Consider the following 15,335-nt stretch of genomic DNA (forward strand, 5'->3'; position numbering starts at 1 on the left):
TCTGTGAGTATGTATGTCTGTGTGTGTTTTCTGAGGCTGTCTCTGTGGATGTTTCCTTGGGTGTATGTGCAAGTTTGTGTTTGAGTTTGTGTGTGTCCATTGTCTGTTCCTTTTTAGAACATTTTGACCTTACTACAGAGTTCTGTGTCGTGTGTTTCCAAGTTTGACTACACTTAAGGATAAAGTGCACGTTTTAGTCACTTGGTCGAAAATTGCACATGTCAAAGGGGGGGGGGGGGGGCCTGATCGTAATTTCTAGTGGCGGCCCTATATATTTATATATATATATATATATATATATATATATATATAGCAACCAAAAAAACGAAAGGTGCAGACCACTTTCCAAAACATAAATTGATTTATTTAATTTTAAAAATCCAGGCATACATGATCTTGGAAAGTCACAATGGTATCAAAAACTTGAAAAACACTGCTGCTGACATGTTTCGCCTCTCAAGGCGTAATCATAGCTACAGTTAAAATCCCTGCTAGCCTATTTAAGGCAGCTGGGGAAACCTGATAGGTTAAAATTTAATTAACAAGTAGTGCTTGGGATTGATATTTAACCCTATGTTCCACTTCAGACAAAAGCCTCTAGTATACGCATGGTGTGAATCACAATCCACGCATATTAACAATGTTTTATACATTTGCATTAATGTGCATATATGGGACATGATGAGATACAGATTACGACATATGAGCAAGACATTCTCACTAAAATTACATGGAGAGTACTAACTGCATAATACATATACCTGATGGTAAATGATGGAACAAATAAATAAATAAATTCATAATTAAATGTATAACCAACTTCCATATGTACATACACACACACACACACACGAGTAGTGTATATATGTAAACATGAAGATGTTAAGGGACCACTTTCTATGAAGACACATATCTTTATATATACATACATCGTTCAATATAGTAAACTCATTAAGAGAAAAAAGGGCCATCAAGTTAAGTGATCATATGGGGAAGTGATTATTGGGCGTCACAGGAGGCACTGGTTTATTGGACTTTAGTCTAACAGGATGTATCATAAAGGGTGTATAAAAAACTTTTACAAATAAATATATGTGTAGACAGACAAATAAATACACATACCAGCTGCAAAAGAGGGAGATAAGGGGACCATGTGGAATATTACTTCCAAAAATGTATTAAATCATATTCAGAGTTTAGGCCCAAGGGAACTCCGGTCTGAAATTAAAGATCCAATACATCTCCCTCTTTCGCAGCAATTGGTCACGATCACCTCCTCTAGGGGGACAATTGACCCTTTCTATGGTTTGCCATCTCAAACTGCTGATATCCTTATTATGGTGGCGTAGAAAATGTCTAACCAATGGTGTACTAGCCTCTCCTGCTTGATTCGTGGACAAATGGTTCCGAATGCGGACGTTAATTTCATTTGTGGTTAAACCTACGTATTGTAGGTAACAGAGTGTACAGGTAAGTAGGTAAACAACATAGGTTGAGGTACACTTCGAACAACTGTTAATAGGAAAGGTGTCTCCAGTGACCTCTGATTTGAAGATATTTGACACCATAATATACTACAAACCCGACAGTTTTGTCTACACTTAAACAAACCCTTATGAACCAACCAGGAACTAGTAGGTTTATTTAGCTCTGGCAGCGATGAAGGTGATAGTACATTGGCAAGGGTTTTAGCTCTCCTATATGAACAGCGCAATCCAGCGCTGACACATCCTTCCAATTTATCATCAGCTGAAAGAAAATTGAAATGTTTTTTAACAATTTTACATATTTTGGTGTACTGTGAGCTGAAATCAGTCACAAAGGTTACACCTTGGAAGTGTGTGTCAGAGTTGGAGAGTATTTTAGAATGATCTTGAATTAAAGTGGTTCTGTCAATTCTCTGAACTTGTCGTTCTGCTTTTAGAACAATTTGACTTGAGTAACCTCTTTCCTTCAGTCTGTTACTGAGTTCTAACGATTGTTCACGGCAGGTATGGTCAAGAGTACAGTTCCGTTTGACCCTGACAAATTGTCCCTTTGCAACTGCAAATGGAACATGTCAAGGGTGGCAACTGTTGGCGTGCAACAGTGCATAGCTGTGGGTTTTCTATAGACCTTACTGATAATCTTTCCTTGTTCTGATCCTTCTAAGGAGATGGCCAAAACATCAATGGTATTTGTTCATAACACAGAGGTAAATTTAATACCAATATTATTATTATTTAAATGATCGATAAATTCTGAGAAGTCTGAGTCTCCGCCCAACCATATAAGGAGAAGGTCATCAATATAACGTCCATAATACTGGATCATGTGCCTTTGGGGGTTACTATCTCCATAGATGTGGGACAGCTCCCACCAACCCATAAAAAGGTTGGCATAGGAGGGGGCAAACTTGGCCCCCATTGCTGTCCCTTATCTCTGGAGGTAGAACTCCCCTTCAAACTTAAAATAGTTATGGGTAAGCAGAAACCCAAGTACCCTCCGAATATATTTTTGGAAATCTTCACTAAAGCTTGAATAGTGTTTCAGAAAGAAAGATACTGCTTCCAAAACCTCTTTGTGGGGAATGGAGGAGTAAAACGCAACCACGTCAATAGTGGCCCATCGATATGAGCCAAAATTCAATTTTTCAGATTCAAGTATATCAATTACATGTTTGGTATCACTAAGATAACTATGTAATGACAGAACAAATGTTTGTAAAATACTGTCTATCGATTGTGACACATGTTCGGCCATGGAACCTATCCCACTGACTATGGGGCGTCCCCTCACCTCATTAAGGGACTTATGTATCTTAGGGAGATGGTGGAAGATGGGCACTATAGGGTTGTCAACACATAGAAACTCAAAAGTTTTGAGATCGAAGTGCCCACCCTCCAAACCATCATCCAGGATACTCAAAAGTTCACATTTGTAAGTGTTGGTAGGATCTACAAGTAAAGTGGCATAATTGTCAATATTCTTTAATTGACGAAAGGCTTCTTGGACATAGTCTACTCTATTGAGAACCACAATAGAGCCGCCTTTATCTGCTGAACGCACAACTATGTCCTCCCTGCTCCTAAGTTCATCTAAAGTCAATTTTTCCTGTCTGGTTAGGTTAGATTTAACCTGATTTTCAGTAGTTTTTAAAGCTGATAAGTCATGTTCAACCCTCCTAAAGAAGGTTTCCAGTACTTGTCCTCTAGTGTGAATGGGATAGAAGTCTGAGGGGTTTTTAAAGCCTCCAAACGAATTAATAATGTTTGACTTTGTGTCTAAACTGCCTTCTCTTAATAAATTTTCAAGTGTGAGAGTATCACAAACTTCACTAAATATGTGTTTGTGTTTAGCAGTACCTGATAGGGGAGATATTGCCATTTTGGGAGATTCAGTATTAGTCACTGTCAAATCAGGTTCTCCTTGATAATGTTTTTTTAGAGTAATATTCCTTATCAATTTATTAACATCCAAAAGAGTTTTAAAAATATCAAAGTATATATACAGTACATGTTGATATCTATACGTGTTACAGATATCTATAGAAATATGTACTTAATTATAAAAAATTTAAAAAAATTATATGTGAAGAACATTGGAATGTAACACAGTGCCGGGTGTACATATAAACCTGACAAGAGTACATTAATTAGTAATTAGTATTGTACTAATTAGTACTGTAACCAGACATGAGTTAAGGTGCATTATGTATTTATTAAATATAAAATATAATAAAATATATAATAAAACAAATATATATATATATATATATATATATTATAGATAAATAAAAAAACAAAAAAAAACAAAGCTCTATTTCTGTTTAAATGGAATGCTCTGCTGTTTTGGGGAAGTTGTAGTCTGAAATGCCCAGTCCTTAATGGGTTAACAGATACATACATATACAGGTACATGTCTAAAGATGTATATGTATTTATATATATATATATGTGTATATATATTTGTACAGATTTATTTATATGTGTATATATGTATGTATTTACAGACATATATACTCCATATAAACATATACATACATACATATGTAGACATATATAATAAGTGCATTGGAGCCCTTTGCAGTTGTGTAGATGGAAACATGACAAATCATATTTATGTGATATTCATATTTAATAAAGTGTTATACTGTGTACAGTATTTACTGTAAATATTTCACACTCCAATGTTCTGCACATAGCAGAATATATCTTAAGGGAAATGGTATCCCTGAGAGCAGAGGTCATGCTGAGACTCATGAGCGGTGTATACAGATCAAGTAAACTGGGCTAATTTAGTACAAATTATCTTTTTTGTTTAGATGTCCCTGATTTCAACTTGGACATTTTTCATGTTAGTTGCACTTTTTTACAGAATACCATTAATTCTATAAAGTATTCTGCCATTTAACGACCAAAGCTTAGCACACCAGCAGCATAACAAAATATTTTATCAAAAAGATCAGGTTGCTATTCATTTTCCAGTATTGATTATTTGCTTACAAAAAAATTAAATAATTTTTATAAATGTAGTGGTTTCTAACTGCAGCTATAACAATCAACCATTAGATGGTGCCATTGTAAAACAAGTGTTTCTACTTCATTGCTGCAATGTATGTATGTTTTTTTTATGGCTACAGCGTGGTAACAATATTTTAGCTGAATTTGTGGTGTCATTTTTCAGCACCAAATGCTATGTGAGATGCATATTGTTTTTAACTCGCCTTAATAAAAGTAAATTTAAATTAAATTAGTGAGATTTTAATCGGAAAACTACTTTGTTACCACAGCAATTGAGTGAAAGTTGACTACATTATTCCCATTTACCTGGAGACATATGTACATCGTTTTATAGTGATGGAAGGCACTCTCTTCAAGACTTCAAATCTAGTGTTAAAGGGATATGAAACCCAAAACATTTTTGTGACTCAGACAGAGCAGACCATTTTTAAAAAGTTTCCAATTTACTTCTATTATCAAATTTGCTTGGTTCCCATGATATTTTGTGTTGAAGAGATACCTAGGTAGACATATATAGCACTACATGGCAGGAACTAGTGCTGCTATCTAATGCTCTTGCAAATGGATAACATTCTTGCAAAACTGCTGCCATAAAGTGCTCCAGAAATGTGCACTAGACCCTGCTTTTCAACAAAACATACCAAGTGAACGAAGAGAAATTGATAATAGAAGTACATTAGAAAGTTGTTAAAAATCACATGCTCTATCTGAATCACATGAATTTCATATCCCTTTAAAGCAACATTATACTCTATCATTCATTTAAAATAGCAACATTTAAACATTTCCTTTTTTTCCTGACAAGATGTGAAATAAAACTGGTTTAAATGTATACTCAGCTGGGTTGTGCTACTGCCACTGCTGATTGGCTCACCAGCCATGTCAATTCAAGGCAAGCAGCTCTCTGAAATTTAAACTACCAAATGTTCTTTTACTTATCATCAGTAAAGCTTAAGAAAGACTTTTGTTATTTAGTATATCTGTTCCTGCATTCTGAGTTCCACACACCCTAACCGCCTCACAGAAATAGGCATACAGGGCGACATACAAAGGTGCATTTAACAGCCAGTTACCTACCAGAGGCTGGGTCTAACAGCTACCAACTTTCTGTGTGGTGTCTGTACCGGGAATTATTCAAGCTGCCCTTACTGTTTCCGTTCCGCAGCACTGTGCACCAGAGGAGTGGCACGTATTATTCAGCAATCTACAGGCATGTGTGATGCAGAAGGATCCCAATCTGGTGAGCGCAGACCCCAATCTGTTGAAGGATTGACACTAATTGCTGCCTAGAGTTATGCAGCCACCAGCCTCCCTGGGCCAGATGATGGCCCTCTCAGGGGGTTCGGAAAGCATAGGGGCAATAAATCACTACTCTGGAGGAGGGGAGGAATACCGGAGGTCTTCCCCCTTGGATCACAGCTTCTAGAGATTCTGGTTGAATGGCAGCAGGTAAACTATGACACAGTCAAAATGATTTTTTTCTTGGTACTATACCATATAGTAGCCTCTGACCATATCTTTCAATGACAACATTTAAGTCTGATATGGTATGCAGTTCCTGGCTTACTGATCTCCCTGTTTAACAAACATTCATAAACCCCCAAAAAAATACATTCTGATGAGATATTGTTTGACAAAATGATTGTAGATTTATTATCAGTTACATGTTCTTATGCTATCCTATAATATAAAAGGCCAAGTGTGTTTGTCCGAAGCTGTCATGCGCAGTAGAGACTGTGCGGGGACAAACACATCTGGCCTTCAAAACTTACCTGGCATCTGGGAACCAGGGCTGACCGGGCATGACGCGGGTGGGTCCGGACGGGTCGGGTGTGACGTAGGCGGGGCTGTGCGGGCAGGGAAAGAGTCAAGAGCTCAAAAGAGGGGGATAGAGAGACAGACCAAAAGAGAGGGGGATAGAGAAAGAGCAAAAGAGAGGGGAGAGAGAGAGCAAAAGAAAGGGGAGAGAGAGAGCAAAAGAGAGGGGGAGAGCGCAAAAGAGAGGGGGGGAGAGAGAGAAAAATATAGGGGAGAGAGAGCAAAAGAGAAGGGGAGAGAGAGAGCATAAGAGAGAAGGGAGAGAGAGAGAGCAAAAGAGAAGGGGGGAGAAAGAGCAAAAGAGAGGGGGAGAGAAAGAGCAAAAGAGAGGGGGGAAAGAGAGCAAAAGAGAGGGGGGAAAGCGATCAAAAGTGGAGAGAGAGAGAGCAAAAGAGGGGGATAGAGAGAGCAAAAGAGGGGGGTAGAGAGAGAAAAAGAGAGGGGGGAAGAGAGAGAGAGCATAAAAGAGAGGGGGAGAGCGCAAAAGAGAGGGAGGAGAGAGAGAGAGCAAAAGAGAGGGGAGAAAGAGCAAAAGAGAGGGGAGAGAGCAAAAGAGAGGGGGAGAGAAAGAGAGCAAAATAGAGAGATGAGAGAGAGCAGAAGAGAGGGGGGAAAGAGAGAGAAAAAGAGAGGGAGAAAGAGAGAGCAAAAGAGAGGGGGCATAGAGAGCAAAAAATTGGGGGAATAGAGAGAGAGCAAGTCATGGAACCGCTGTACTGCAAAAAATGGCCCGTGTACACAGGCTTTAGGACTAGTTAGTAATAATTGTACTATGGTTGAATTCCCTTTATAAAATGCTAGTTGTTTTCTGTGGTCCTTATATAGGACTTATACACTGCTCCTTGCACAGATCTTACCTCACTTTGATGGCTTTGCTTCATGTATAGTACTACAGTATATGTGTGCTTCTCTGATAGGCAATTTTGTACTTAGTAGTTTGCGGGATATAAGAAAAGGCCTTATATTTGTTGGGTCTCAGCCTATGGACTTATTGTTTTTATTCTTGTACAGACTCCAGAGTGACAGTCTTTTCCATAGTTTCCACCATCTGCCTATTATAACTCACTATATCTACGCTTCCTTATTATACATATTGAGGGATATTTATCAAGCCGTCAACCGCAAATACGCTGGAATTCCGCAGCGTAATTGTGGAGAGCCTGATTCCCCTTATTTATCAAAGCATACAGCCCGGCAAAAGTAGAAATTTGTGAAGTAACATACGATCCGACGGTCTCAGTCCGACACAGATTGAATCTTACGTCATTACAGATGTTCCGAATGCAAATTCGGCACTATCTGACTACTTTTGCTAGTTAACAAATATTTAACAGGTACGCTCACCACTATTCCGGCCCAGCGTACCTGCTTTTCAATCCGCCGCCCTGGAGGCGGCGGATGCCATAGGTATCAATGGGAGTCTGAAAGCAGCGAAAGCTTATGTTTCCTGCTGCCCGATATCCCATTGATTCCTATGGGAGAATAAAAGTTATGTTTACGGGGGGCGTGTCCGGGCAGCGGCCATACTAGGTCGCAAAATAGTGAGCTCTTCATATTATTTCAGTAATCCGACGATTATTGTAATTGAGCAGCAGCATTATTTGTCAGGCTACCACGTAGATGGTAAATCAACCCATGCTGCATCGCTGAATGTAAATGTTTTACCTAATAACTCAGAAGGAACCCTACTCTGGATGAGGACAATGGTGGCGGCCTATATCTCGTACCTCATCTCCCCCCCCCGGTTTGCCGGTTTACTACATCTAGCTATACTTACAATCAGACAACATGGAGGACCTTAATATGCTTATGGAAAAGGTGCTGGCGAATTTTGAACACAGTGTGACTAACAGTTTGAAGGAACTTGCTACACTTGCACGGACCCCTCACTTGGGGGAAGACAACTTGGAGTATGTAACGGCAGATAAGATAGATCTTGCTATGCAATACACTGATATATTGCTAACCACAGAAAGGCACATGAAGGAGTCGGAGATGTCCGATAATATAGCGGTTTCATATGAGATTAAAGAACTTTACACGCAAACCACCTTCCAGAACGTGGGGGATGCGGCCGGCCACCTGAAATGGAATGCAAGCAAACGGTGGGTCTGTGTAGAGACTTCCTCCCATGATACCCTCAAAAGATTCCTCATGAGCCCAGTTGTGCGGTGGGTCTCTGATGTATCAGCTGCATTTTTGAACGATCAATACCTCCAGGTATCGGACATTACAGAGTCCTTCTATGCCTATTCACCTGAGCCTCGATACACCATAAGAAATGGTGGTGTCCATACCTTTCGGAGAACTGGGGTGGGTTGAACTTTCTGGAGCTCACTTTTTGTTCTGGCGCACTGTGGTAGTGTCGGAATATATGATGAGCCTTTAGATGGAAGTTGTTGGAATGAAGTTTCTTTCGCAGACTGTATAATATATGTGAAGAACTCTATCTAGCAATTACTGTCCCCTATTGTCTCTGCGTTTTTATATATATGTGGCCATGAAAATAATTGATAAGTATCCCCTCTTCATACTACAATAGCTCCTCTCCATATTATTAACTGGTGCATTACCTTTTGTGTTCCTATACTGGTGGGTTTTGGCTACACAGCTGTTTTCTCTTTATATGTTAGAAAATGTAAGCCTTAGTGGAAGAAGACCTATTGATGTATCTACCTGAGACCCTTCTTTAGATATCAGCTGCACTAGCTATAGGTAATGGTTTACCAATGATTTCTAGCCTGAAACTAGACAGTTCTCTCATAGCCGTATTCATAACAAGAAGTGTCTAGTTTTAAGGGGCTTACGCTAGATATATTCCTCTTATATAGAACCATATGCTCAGAAAAGGTAGCTTCTGATTACTTATCCTAATTTAACTAAGACCTTCATTAGTAGCCTAATCACACTTACTATAATTCAGAGGTTTTCCCAATCATTGGGAGAAAGGGGATAGTTTAGAGATCATTACTAACCAGGTTAAAACATTTAATATAGACATATACCGTTATATAATACTTACTAGGGGGGTAAGACATTTGCTTGCTACTTGTTGTACCCCTCCTTATGCACACAGAACAGACGCCCAAGTTCCATTTGGCTGAAGTTAAATCAGTGCATATTTAACCAAAGTTCTAGATGACTCAAAATATGAGGGAATCTATCCATCACAAATGTGTATGCTATTAATGTTCCCATTATATTGAAAATGTAATTGTAAATGGCACCATAGTTAATGAGGGTTCCAAAATACCCTTTATTTAATATGTTCTTTAATAGTTTAGACCCATACTGTCCTCCTACTAGATCATTATATAAATGCTATAAATCAGGAGGAGGTATACATCAGTATTCTCCTAAAACTTTGGGGCTTGGTTAGGAGTCTGAAAATCAGAGCAATGTTATTTAAAAATAAGCAAAACTATATTTTTTTTCTTTTCTTTTAAACTTTATGGGCTATATAAATACAGGGAGTGCAGGATTATTAGGCAAATGAGTATTTTGACCACATCATCCTCTTTATGCATGTTGTCTTACTCCAAGCTGTATAGGCTCGAAAGCCTACTACCAATTAAGCATATTAGGTGATGTGCATCTCTGTAATGAGAAGGGGTGTGGTCTAATGACATCAACACCCTATATCAGGTGTGCATAATTATTAGGCAACTTCCTTTCCTTTGGCAAAATGGGTCAAAAGAAGGACTTGACAGGCTCAGAAAAGTCAAAAATAGTGAGATATCTTGCAGAGGGATGCAGCACTCTTAAAATTGCAAAGCTTCTGAAGCGTGATCATCGATCAATCAAGTGTTTCATTCAAAATAGTCAACAGGGTCGCAAGAAGCGTGTGGAAAAACCAAGGCGCAAAATAACTGCCCATGAACTGAGAAAAGTCAAGCGTGCAGCTGCCAAGATGCCACTTGCCACCAGTTTGGCCATATTTCAGAGCTGCAACATCACTGGAGTGCCCAAAAGCACAAGGTGTGCAATACTCAGAGACATGGCCAGGGTAAGAAAGGCTGAAAGACGACCACCACTGAACAAGACACACAAGCTGAAACGTCAAGACTGGGCCAAGAAATATCTCAAGACTGATTTTTCTAAGGTTTTATGGACTGATGAAATGAGAGTGAGTCTTGATGGGCCAGATGGATGGGCCCGTGGCTGGATTGGTAAAGGGCAGAGAGCTCCAGTCCAACTCAGACGCCAGCAAGGTGGAGGTGGAGTACTGGTTTGGGCTGGTATCATCAAAGATGAGCTTGTGGGGCCTTTTCGGGTTGAGGATGGAGTCAAGCTCAACTCCCAGTCCTACTGCCAGTTTCTGGAAGACACCTTCTTCAAGCAGTGGTACAGGAAGAAGTCTGCATCCTTCAAGAAAAATATGATTTTCATGCAGGACAATGCTCCATCACACGCGTCCAAGTACTCCACAGCGTGGCTGGCAAGAAAGGGTATAAAAGAAGAAAATCTAATGACATGGCCTCCTTGTTCACCTGATCTGAACCCCATTGAGAAACTGTGGTCCATCATCAAATGTGAGATTTACAAGGAGGGAAAACAGTACACCTCTCTGAACAGTGTCTGGGAGGCTGTGGTTGCTGCTGCACGCAATGTTGATGGTGAACAGATCAAAACACTGACAGAATCCATGGATGGCAGGCTTTTGAGTGTCCTTGCAAAGAAAGGTGGCTATATTGGTCACTGAATTGTTTTTTTTTTGTTTTTGAATGTCAGAAATGTATATTTGTGAATGTTGAGATGTTATATTGGTTTCACTGGTAAAAATAAATAATTGAAATGGGTATATATTTGTTTTTTGTTAAGTTGCCTAATAATTATGCACAGTAATAGTCACCTGCACACACAGATATCCCCCTAAAATAGCTATAACTAAAAACAAACTAAAAACTACTTCCAAAACTATTCAGCTTTGATATTAATGAGTTTTTTGGGTTCATTGAGAACATGGTTGTTGTTCAATAATAAAATTAATCCTCAAAAATACAACTTGCCTAATAATTCTGCACTCCCTGTAGATCATCTACAAAACATTTATGCAAAGAAAAAATGAGTCCATAATGTCCCTTTAATCTTAGTAAAAAACTGCAATCAACTCCTAACTTCCCCTTTTACAATGTGTAGCATTATACAACACGTGTGAAGCAAGATATCCAAACAGTAAACTGGTGTTAATTGATACCAGACCTAAAAAAAAACATTTTGCTTCTTTCTTTTCTTCATTAGAAAGTGAAAGTGGCGATGGATCAATTATTTTAAGGCCTATTACATGTAGAATCACGTTACTCTCAAAGATGCAGAGATAACCATAAGTATATTGTTAGCTATTGTATCATTGTGTTTGAAGAATAAATAACATGGCTCACATTGTTGCTTACCCACCAGTGTCAAAGCTACAGGGACCAAGCATGATTGCATAATTATTAGCTGTTATCCTTCTGGGATTCTAGATAATTGGCACTAAAGGACATACTGTGCAAAGAAGCATTCAATTTAAAGCATGAACAACATCTTTAGTTTATTATGCACATAAGCAAGCCAAGTGATTTTATTTACGATTGGTTTGTTATCAGATGGTGTAAAATAATGTTTATATTTTTTTTTTAAAATGATTGATCCTAAAAATAAGAAAACTCGTCAGCTTTACATTTAAATATTTTTGCATGTAAAAAAAATACAGGAAAACTGGTAAAAACTGTGGAAAAATATAATTGTGCGCCACTCACATTGTAGAATACTATATTCAAATGTTTGAAGAAATCTATTGTTTTAGTCACTATACTCCACAGAATAACATGGAATAGCGTTTCTTGGGGTAGATAACAATCCTTAAGAAATGTGTATCTGATGATTTTTCTACATTGTTCACTATTAAATATTTGTGGGATTTTTGTAGATAAATAATTTGATCAGCTTTTCTAAAGTATCTTGCATGACCCCCTTATTAGCTTTGAAAACAAGATACTGTATAGATGCGGGATACTTTTTCATAAGCTGTAAAACAGTTTGAAAAATAGACGTTTGTATAATGTATATATTTATGTATTCATATATATAAACATACTAATAATTAATGTAACTTAATTGTATATGCTACTCAAATTGTTAACATGTACTTGATACTGGCAGCTAAACTTGCATTGGCCTAAATATGGCACTACATACCCCGTTTATATTTAAGTTTGGGCATAGTGCACAGGTAACTGTAAAATGTGGCTGATTTTCGTCCTTGCATAGTGCACAGGTAACTGTAAAATGTCCTTGCAGCTTTCCGAGAAGAGGTTTTGATCTTGTTTTGCTTTCCAATATGCAGCTATTACTTTGCAGTATGCATTTATTAATATTAATAAGTTGCCCCCACTTCTATGGCAATAAAAGATAAAAAATAAAAGAGTTATGTCCAGTACAGAGAAAAACCCAGTGAAGAGTAATAGCAATTAAAATATATATTTCATCGGTTATTCAGGCCAGTTAAGACCTAAAATTCCCTTCCCTTTCTTCCTCCTCCATCCCCCCTCCCCTTTTTTTTTTTTTTGCTCCCTCTTCGAGTGTCGATGGCATACATAAGGAGGCCATAGTTGATAGTAGCTCAGGCAATATACCCTATTTTCATGGTTTGTCCACAGTAGACATTATCACAACATATTTTTAAGTTGTGATTGTTTTTGTTCTTCTTTTTCTTTGTTCTAGCTATCACAGCGATAGGAGTAACTTTGCCTGTATCAGTTGGTCCATAAAGGACTAGTGTATTAGCCATTGGTTAATAAGATTAATCTGATTAGTTTATTAAAATATGAGTTCCTAAATATATTTGACCTTATAATTCTTTCTGCGGTCATTGTGCAATTTATGACTGATTGTATAACCTTGTATCTTTGTCATCAGCGCCATAAGGACAGTTGCACCTGTATCTTACTGGTCTTATTTCCTTATGCTATCATTGTTTGTATTTTAAGGTTCTCAATAAAGATTATTTTAAAAAAAATATATATATTTCACAGTATTACAGTGTTATTTTTATATGTGCAGCAAATATAAGTTTTAGTCCTCAGCCACAGCGGGGGTCACCCGTAGGTGTATACGTCACTCACCGGTAAGTAGTGGAAATGCAGGGGTTTGTCAATATCCAGCCTTTCTTTCACCCTCTCTAGGCACTGCCATAATAGTAGCCACTTTAAGGTTTGCTAAGAACGAGGCGGGAAAACTCCCCACTCACCTCAACTTGTTCCTGCTGCAATACTTCAGGCTAAGTTCCGGCTTACCTCTCCACACGTAGACCAAGTGAGACCCCGCCTCTTCAGCGTCACCTCCCACGGCTCGCTCCATTATTCATAAGACTGCACATATGCTCCTAATAGTAATGCTCGCAGCAGTTGGACAGTCGATATCTGGATAGAAGTAAGTTTCAAAGAAGACAAGGGTTCCAACTGATCCATTAAAATACAAATCCTTTATTCACATCGATTAAAAAACGTAACATCAGAAACACAGCAATGTCGGACTGGTGTAGAGGGCGCAGCACTGACAGGCTTTCAGTGCTGCGCCCTTTACACCAGTCCAACATTGCTGTGTTTCTGATGTTACGTTTTTTTAATCGATGTGAATAAAGGATTTGTATTTTAATGGATCAGTTATGGCCAGATTATAAGTGGAGAGCAATATATTGCTATAGCTGAAGTGATATTTGCGCTCCACTCTACCAGTGAACGCTAATGTGCTCTGGTATTACAAGTTAGGTGCAATGTGAACGCGACCTCGCATTCTCAGAGACAGCATCAGAACATTGCTCAAGGAAGGAGTAAGAAGCACAGCGATGGCAGCATATTTTTAAATATATATGTATATGACTATATACATATACATTTAGTTGTTAATATGTGTGTATATACATATTAACAACACATAAATATATATACACTCAATGGCTACATTATTAGGTACACCTTGCTAGTACCGGGTTGGACCCCCTTTTGCCTTGAGAACTGCCTTAATTCTTTGTGGCAAAGTTTCAACAAGGTGTTGGAAACATTCCTCAGAGATTTTGGTCCATATTAACATGATAGCAACATGCAGTTGCTACAGATTTGTCGGATGCACATCTATGATGTGAAACTCCCATTCCACCACATCCCAAAGGTGCTCTATTGGATTGAGATCTGGTGACTATGGAGGCCATTGGAGTACAGTGAACTCATTGTCATGTTCAAGAAACTAGTTTGAGATGATTTGAACTTTGTGACATAGTGCATTATTCTACTAGAAGTAGCTATCAGAAGATGGGTACAATGTAGTCATAAAGGGATGGGCATGGTCAGCAACAATACTCAGGTAGGCTGTGGCATTTAAACTATGCTCAATTGGTACTAAGGGGCCCCAAGTGTGCCAAGAAAATATTCCGCAGACCATTACACCACCACCACTAGCCTGAACCCTTGATACAAGGCAGGATGGATCCATGCTTTCATGTAGTTTACGCAAAATTATGACCCTACCATGTTGCAGCTGAAATCGAGACTCATCAGACCAGGCAACGTTTTTACAATCTTCTATTGTCCAATTTTGGTGAGCCTGTAAGAATTGTAGCCTCAGTTTCCTTTTCTTAGCTGACAGGAGTGGCACCTGGTGTGGTCTTCTGCTGCTGTAGCCCATGTGCTTCAAGGTTCGCCGTGCTGTGCGTTCAGAGATGGTATTCTGCATACCTTGGTTGTAACAAGTGGTTATTTGAGTTACTGTTGCCTCAAACCAGTCTGCCCATTCTACTCTGACCTCTAACATCAACAAGGCATTTTTGTCCACACAACTGCCGCTCACTGGATATTTAAATTTTTTTGGACCATTCTCTGTAAACCCTAGAGATGGTTGTGCATAAAAATCCCAGTAGATCAACAGTTTTTGAAATACTCAGACCAGCCTGTCTGGCACCAACAACCATGCCATGTTCAAAATCCCCTTTTTTCCCCATTCTGATGCTCGGTTTGAACTTCAGCAAGTCTTCTTCAC

This window comes from Bombina bombina, chromosome 3, assembly GCF_027579735.1.
Source record: "Bombina bombina isolate aBomBom1 chromosome 3, aBomBom1.pri, whole genome shotgun sequence".
Classification (NCBI taxonomy): Eukaryota; Metazoa; Chordata; class Amphibia; order Anura; family Bombinatoridae; genus Bombina; species Bombina bombina.